Raw genomic sequence first — 8,945 nt, 5'->3', positions numbered from 1 at the left:
AACTTTGTAATGAAAATTAAGGAAATCATTTATAAAGAAATGTAATGAAAGATTTCCAAAAGAAAGCTAAAATAACAATTGAAGCATGGATTTCCAATTCTTATAGGATTGTATAAAGTAATTTTGTAATTCAAAGGAAGCTAATTATTTTACTCCATTCCCTTTTAGCTTCAATAAATTTGGCTTGAAAATTTAGGTGTATTTTAAGTTTTTGACAATTTCGACAATGAGTATCTTTTAGTGCCTGTTAAAAATTTAGATTAGCAAGTTTATTTCCCATTCAAAACGAAATGAATATTGTTTTTTTCATACTAAAAAAATTAAAGGGATTAACGAGAATTACTTAGTTTTAATATAAAACATTTTGCAGGGAGTTTAAAAGGAGACTTTATAAACCTAATATAGATTCCCCCACCCCACCTAATATAGATTAATAAACTTTTTCTTATGATCTTTTACGTTCATGACTTGAATTAAGCTGTAAATATTGGGAATTTCAAACCTAATAAAGATTTGGTTTCTGCAAATTAAACCAAAATGTTTTTAGAAACCAAAGCTACTTAAAAGTTAAGTTTTCACAAAAATTCTAACCCAAATATTCTACAAAAACTCATTCTGAAAAACCTATTCCAATCACACGACTTCTCCAAAACAATAATAAAACCAATTATTTTCCAAAATGTAAACAAAGCAAAATTCAAAACACCACCTAAAAGTTGATGGTGATTTTGGTAAGTCCGGCACTTTGATCCAAACGATGTGAACTCCAACGAAGTGTTAATCTATGGACATTAACTGGCACATCAGTCTATGTAAGAAACAAGAAAACATACGTAAGAAACAAGAAAACATACTAAAATTAACACCAAAAAATGTAGGTAATGGGATGGTTGGGATCTCTCCGCCCTTAACCAAACGTAGTTCTGTCTGATGCGAATTTGAATGCCGGTCCACATATATAAATTTCGGATACCGAATGATTAAACATTGGATAAGAAAACGTATTGAATATGTCAAACGAATATAATCTTGTAACTTTCAGTGGTGGTTTGATCATATATGGACCAATAAAACCCTAGTTTGAGCAGTAGAGACCACAAATTTAAAGTTATGGCCTCTACTTGGGGGCTATTTATGACTAGGAAAATGATCAAAATGTCGAATTGGACCACATAAATTACAGGAACAGCCAATTTTTTTTTTCTTTTCGATCAATGTTGGGAATCAGACATCATTTACCTTGCAAAAAGAAAATTTCTCTCTAGATCCTTGAAACTTGGGGTTCACGTTTTACCAATATGTGTGTCACGACCCAAAAATCCCACCACAGACGTCGTGTACTTAGTCTTTAAGACTAAGTAAATCGATTACAATTACATTTCGAGCCATTTTTTTTTGAAACATATAATTTAATACAAGTGTCGAAACCAAAAGCGGAAACAAATATAAAAACCTCTCAAGACTGGTAACACCGAGTCACAAATTCTAATTGAGTATATGTAGTGATCCCAAGGATCGAATATACAATACTATTCGAATAAGAGTAGACATTACAATAAAAATGGAAAGACTCCAAGGGACTGCGACGACCAAACAGTTTTACCTTGAATCCTTGCGATCACACTCTAATCTCTGTCCGAATCCGATATCTCCAATACCTGACTCTGCACAAAAATATACAGAAGTGTAGTATGAGTACACCACAGTCGGTACCCAGTAAGTATCAAGACTAACATCGGCGGAGTGCTCAAATATCATAACATATTATAAATTTGTACATCTAGTGCTCAAATATCAAAACATATCACAAATTGCACCTCAAGTGCTCAATTATTACAACATATCAAAAATTGAATATCAAGTGCTCAAATATTACAACATATCACAAATTGCACATCAAGTGCTCAAATATCACAACTTGCCACAGAAATCAACAATACATTATTTTCCACAATAAGGAGCTCATGGCTCGACCATAATGTGCACAAAATCTTAACAAAATATCCGGGAGTGAACAGCTCAACAAAATAATATTTTATAATTTAACACTTTGGCTCAATATGATTTACGGCCTTTATAACTCAATACCAATTTCAACAACATAAACTGAAAAGTAATTCATCAAGAAACAACGCCTTTTTTAATCCAAAATTTTGGCAAATAGATTAATACCTCCTTTTTAAATTTATTTAATAAATTATTTATAAATGGTTTAATCCATAATGAAATTATCTCCAGGAAATATCAACTTAACAAAAATACGGGATTCACATAAAAATCAAAATGGCAATCACACCAAATTATCATATAAAAGCAAATTTCACAAACAAGGATTTAGACATGACAAATAAAGGATGTACTATATTCCAAAAATTTCCCAATGGGCATCTACGAATTTCAACTAATGTAATTTGCACATATAAACTAAGTACGTACTCGTCACCTCGCGTACATGGTTTTCAATTACAAAATTTTCACATAAGACTCAATGCCTAAGAGGTAATTTTCTCCACTCAAGGTTAGGCAAGATACTTACATTTTTGAAGTTATGCCGATATTCCAAAATAGGCTTCTTGCGTGAAATGACCTCCGGACGGCTCAAACCTAGTCAAATAAATTATATAACTTCCTTAAAATTCAACGAAAATAATTGCGGATAATAAAACGTCAACTTAAAATTTTACATTAAAAAGTCAACGCGGGGCCCGCTTCTCGGAACCCGACAGAATTTTTACGAAATTCGAATATCCATTCCGATACGAGTTCAACCATACCAAATTTACCAAATTCCGATAACTAATCGACCTCCAAATCTTAAATTTTTGTTTTTATGAAATTTCTACAATTTTTCCCCAATTTTCATCTCAAAATACTAATTAAATGATGAAAACAATGATATATTCATGTATATTAACCAAATCCGAGTTAGAATCACTTACCCCGATGTTTTTCTTGAAAATCCCACAAAAAATCACCACAAACTGAACTCCAAAAATTCGAAAATAAAAAATAAGATGAAAACCTCATTTATATGGTACCACAATCTGACTTCCAAAGTGCTGACCGCACATTCTTTTGTGCGGTCCGCACATTTAAGGTCTCTGAAGCCGCAATCCAAATTGTGCGGCCGCACTTCAGCAGTCACTGCACTACCATGTTTCAGTAAATTGACCATAACTTTTGGTACAAATGTACAAATGATGATTGGCTTACCTTTCTAGAAACTAGACTCAAAGAGCTACAACTTTCTTTTTTGGATCGTCTCCAAATTCCTTATAGATCAAAAGATATAAGTTTCCGAAATCGGACTACCGAATCTGCAGAAATCTCAATTCTGCGGTCTGCATAATTCCTCTGCGGTCCGCACTTTTCCTCTGCCTCAGCACTCCAAAATGTTCCCCCCGCACTTCCAAAGTTCCAGAACAATATCAGAGTGCCGAAATGGCCAGACTCGCTCAAAACTCACCCTGAAACACACCCGAACTACTCGGGATCTCAACCAAACATACCAACAAGTCCTAAAACATAATGCGGACCTGCTCGAGGCCTCAAACTATATCAAACAATGCCGAAACTACGAATCACACCACAAATCAAACTCATAAATTTACTAATCTTCCAACTTCCAAAACTCGTGCCGAAACATATCAAATTAACCCAGAATGACGTCAAATTTTTGCATGCAAGTTCCAAATGACATAACGAAACTAATCCAACTCTCGGAATCACATTCCGACCCCCGATATCACCAAAGTCAAGACCCGGTCAAACTTCCAAACCTTCCAATTCCAACTTTCGCCATTTCAAGCGAAAATCAATTATAGACTTCCAAATAAATATCCAGATACACTCCTAAGTCCAAAATAATCATACGGAGCTATTGGAACCATCGAAATTCTATTTCGGAGTCGTTTGCTCAAAAGTCAACTCTCCAGTCAACTCTTTTCTTTTAAACTTCTTAAATAAGAATTGTTCTTCCAATTTGATCCTGAATCGTCCGAAAATCAAACTCGACCACACACGCAAGTCATAATACACATCACAAAGCTCCTCGGGACCTTAAGTCGCTGAACGAGATGCTAATTCACAAAACGACAAGTCGGGTCGTTACAATGTGAAAATGTGGTTGTAGTTTGCAATTTAAAAAATGTTTACTTGCTCCATATATAACTATACTATCATATCCTTCGGTCCATATTGATTGTATTTTCACCCTTAATCATGCATTTATCTCTTTCTTAATAGTCTTAATCATATGAATATTTATTTAAATGATCAATTATCTCTTTCTTAAATGTTTTATTTAACTAACATTACTAATATCAGCAATATATAAGGATAGATTTAAAAAATATGACTTCTTATTTTTCTAAACGTCAACTATTATACTAAAAATTCAATTTATGAACAACTACTAGTAATATTTAGGATCAGATTAAGCATACATTTTCATAATGATGGTGACTTGTACATCCATAAATTGAAAAAAAAAAAATGAACTGAAAGAGAAAATTGAGAATGTTATATCCTTATTAATGTGTAATAATAAAAATCTAAATGTTATTATCGCTAATAAAACTAAACTGGTTGGATTTGCTATTTAGTTGCCATGTTCGATATTTGTATTATGCAATCTAATATATATATATATATATATATATATATATATATATTGAATTTTTTTGCTTTTAGTATTTTTTTTAAATTCCTTTGATCTAAATTCTACCTCTGTCAATGCTCTTTTCCTTCCATTGTTAAAACTCACTCGACCACAAGCAAGAAGAAACGAAAAAATGCAGTCAAATTTCTCTATAATAATTATCCTTTATAACAACACATCGTTATAGTTAAGTTTTTGTTGGAATCAAATTTTGATGTTATATTGTAATATATGTTTTCTGTAGTAACATTTTGTTATACCAATCAAAAAATATCGAAACAAATAAGATTATCGTAACAGATTTGACTGATTTGATCATCTCACAAGGCAAAATGATATACTTGCATTTTCATATGTGGAAGTGCATGGTCCAAATCTCACCAAAAGCTCATTCCCTTTCTTCCTTCCACTCCTTTAATTCTTGGATCCAAAGAAGGAAAAAAGGAACAATTATATTGGTAAGATCATCTGACAAGGCAAAGTGCGATACTTGCCAAGCAATTCTCTTTCCAAAATATATGGACATTTATAGCAGTAGTTGGACAACATGCTACTTGTTAGAGTAATATAAGTAAGTTTGAATTAATAACTCCAAATTCCAAATGTGCTTATTATCTTCTTGGAATACACAACATGTGACATTCCAACTTATCTAAATTCATGTAGCTGTATCCTCTCCAGCACAGACACAGCTTTGCATATCTACCTAGTTTTCTTTTTTAAATTTATTTAATAACTAATATTTGCAATATTAAAATAGTTCAGTTAATGAATGTGCATTAATTGGGTCACTATTTGTCTTATCAATTAGCACAATCTATAAGGTCAATATTTCATTAGATATTTGGGTGATGAATCCAATATATTACTCTCACCGGTCTACTTTAATTAATTTTTTTAGTTATTCTCACATATATTAAGAAATTCACTTTTTACCATTAATTAACAATAAAATTAATCATATTAACCTTATTTTATTAATTAGAAATATAATAAATACTCGTAGACTCTTTATTCTAGTGATAACTTTAAAAAAAAAAATTAATTCTTTTTTGATATCTGCAAAAATCAAATATTGTGAATCACAAGAAAAAAATCAAAAAATCAATTAAAACAGACCGCAGGGAACAATAGTTATAGGTAAAACTCAGACCACATGTCAAATTGCTTATTAACATTTATATTCTTAAAACTTATGGAAAACATAATTCAGAAAGTTGGTTAAGTCAAGTTTCTGAAGTAGAGGTGAAGGATAATTTGACCAATCCTAACACCTAAATCCACTGAACCTATTCATATTCTGAAATTAATAATTAATTATCTATAAACTAAAAGAAAATTACTACTCCTCTGTCTCATATTATCTGTCGTGTTTTTTCTTTCACATGTCCCTTAAGAAATATTAATTAGGAAAGAGATTAGACTATTTTACCTTTATTTATGTCTTAAGATAAAATCTATCTTCATTGAAGAGGAATTATTACTAAGGGTAAAAGAGGAAAAAATAATCAATTTTGTCTTGAACTTCTAAAATGACAAATAATTTGAGATAACTATTTTTAATAATCACGACTAATAATATGAGACGGAGAGAGTATCAATTTACTTTTCTCATATTAAAATGGTAAAATATAGTACTATTTAATTAGTACATTTTAAAATATTACTCAAACTTATTAGTTTGACTCTACAAATATTTCTGGACAGCTAAGGACCTAATTATTGTAAGCCATAAACACAATTTGAATAGACTTTTTTTAAAAAAAATATCTTGACTGTTGGATTTTTCAGAATTAGATCTCTCCAACTTCTTATCCTTTCATCAGCTTAGCTGCGCAGAATCTTTAGACTTGTAGAATCGGATTCTGATAATTATACCTATATATGAACCAGGATATCATTTATTTATTATTATACGATAAGCGTAATAAAAGCACACAATAATCACACACACTAAAGAAAAAGAAAGATAGGCATTGGCTTTTTTCACTTTTATCATGCGCCAGAAACTATTCACCTTTGATAGTCAAAAAAATGTATAAAATTTATAGAATTTTGGATTATAATATACAGAATGTATATATACAAAATATACAAAAAAATATATATTTTTCGGCTATTATTTTGAGAGCGGTTATACGTTGTCATTTTCCTAAGATTTACGAAGTTTGTAGGGTATTCTCGGAGTCTCTGATTCTACAAGTTAACCCAAGCATTAGGAAAATGTATACGGGTGAGATCGAGCTCATGGTGCATCCTAGCCTCCGACAAGATAAGCCAGGCTCTAGATATGGCAATAAGGGACCAAACTCGAGCCAAAATCCCACCGTGCTAGAACCCGGAGGCATAACGCCTGCCTTCGAGAATATCGAAGGCATGATCTTAGAATCGGTCGTAGCCTCGAACGACTTCGAAGAACATTGTCAGACAATCCAGCATAGCCAACACAAGGCCGAAATATCCGTGATCAGCCGAATGTTACGGCGAAAATCTCGGCACGTATCGATGAGGAACCGACAATCAGCGAATCAGAAGATTTTTTACCTTTTATAGAGTTGTACCTAAAATAGGACTCCCCTACTATATAAAGGAGGTCTAATAATTCATTTGACACATTGTAACACGCACTAAAAAAGTAATATATTATTATTTTTCTCTGTCTTTAAGCTTTTGTTCTTTCTTTATCAACACTAGTCGTGGTGAGCCCGGCTCGAGAGCGATTATTCCATCAAAGCTGAAGCTATCCAACCCGTGTGGTTTGAATTTATTTCGTCTTTGTTTATTCAATATCAACTTAATTTATTGCTTTGTATCAAGTTAATCTGTGTATCCTTAAAACCACTTACAAATTTAATTGTTATCCGATTTTGAGGTAAATAGTTTGGCGCTCATCATGGGGCTAAGGATAATAGCGTCAATTTGATACAAATTCCCGTAACACACCCTATTTTACACTTGTTCTTTGAAGTGTCTTTGATTCCAGGTTAAAATCGAAATGTCAAACCCCCAGTGTGCCCCTTTAAACATGGATGCGGAGTTCGACCACCATGGCGAGAACAACAATGCAGCACCCGGTAACGAAGTGCCCTCAGTCGATCTCAGCGGAGTTCCGGTCACGGACCCTATCGACGCCAGCCCACACATGGCCATCAACACGAATTTGCCCACCGAACCTGAGAACAACATCCGCGGGGGAGTCCGGTCGGTAGCTCAAAATGCTCGTGACGGTGAAGGAAATGGGATAGCTTACGGGTGATATCTGAAATGTTGCATGCTCAGTAGGCAGCAATAGCCCAACTTCAGAACTAAAGCGGAGCGCCGAGCAGGGTCGAGCCTGAGCCATCCCGGTAAGTCACCCGCAGAAATGAACTGATCACAGAGAGGCCGAATGAAAATGAATTGGGGACTAACCCCGAGATCATAAAAATGCTCGAGGAATTGACAAAACGGATAGAATCGGGGGAGAAGAAAATAGAAGCCAATGACAAAAAGGTAGAAACGTACAATTCCAGGGTCGATCAAATCCGAGGAGCACTTCCGATATTGAAGGGCTTGGATTTCAAGAAGTTTGTTAAAAAAACTTTTCCTCCGAGTGCAGCGCCGAAGCCGATCCCAAAAAAGTTCTACATGCCCGAGATTCCTAAGTACAACTATCACGATCCAAAATCCATAAAGGTCGTGATGGTGCCAGATACCGCTGTCAGACAAGCCAACAATAAATACTATATAAATTCTCATTTTAATATTTTTGAAGTCATAGTTGTTTCCCTCAATTAAATAGCAGGAGATGAAGTTTACAAAATACGCACTAATATCTTTAAAAAATTCCAATACCGTGCAACCCATAATCATTCCAAAACCCGATGTCACAAGTGCATGAGCATTTATTAGGAAATTTAAAATAAAATACAGCATTTGTCCAGAATACAAATTAGATAGAAAAATATAATAACTCTGAAGGAGACTCTGTTAACTGCGGATCGTAATATAGAATGCAGCTCACCTATGTCCCCACAATTATTAACCACACCTCTGCGCCCACAAGGCCGCTATACATATATGTACCTGCACAATAAAATATGCATCAAGTGCAGTATGAGTACGAAAATAATGTGTACCCAGTAAGTATCAAGCCTAATCTCGAAGTGGAAGAGATGAGATGGCCGACTTTGACACTCACTATGGGTCAATAATATTAAATAATTATGAAATAGAATTATTTATATAAACGTGATTCACAGAGTTAACAGTAATTTTATTGACAAGTAGAAATAATTAAATTCCT

This window comes from Nicotiana tabacum, chromosome 23, assembly GCF_000715075.1.
Source record: "Nicotiana tabacum cultivar K326 chromosome 23, ASM71507v2, whole genome shotgun sequence".
NCBI lineage: Eukaryota > Viridiplantae > Streptophyta > Magnoliopsida > Solanales > Solanaceae > Nicotiana > Nicotiana tabacum.
Note: the sequence above shows the minus strand (reverse complement) of the source record.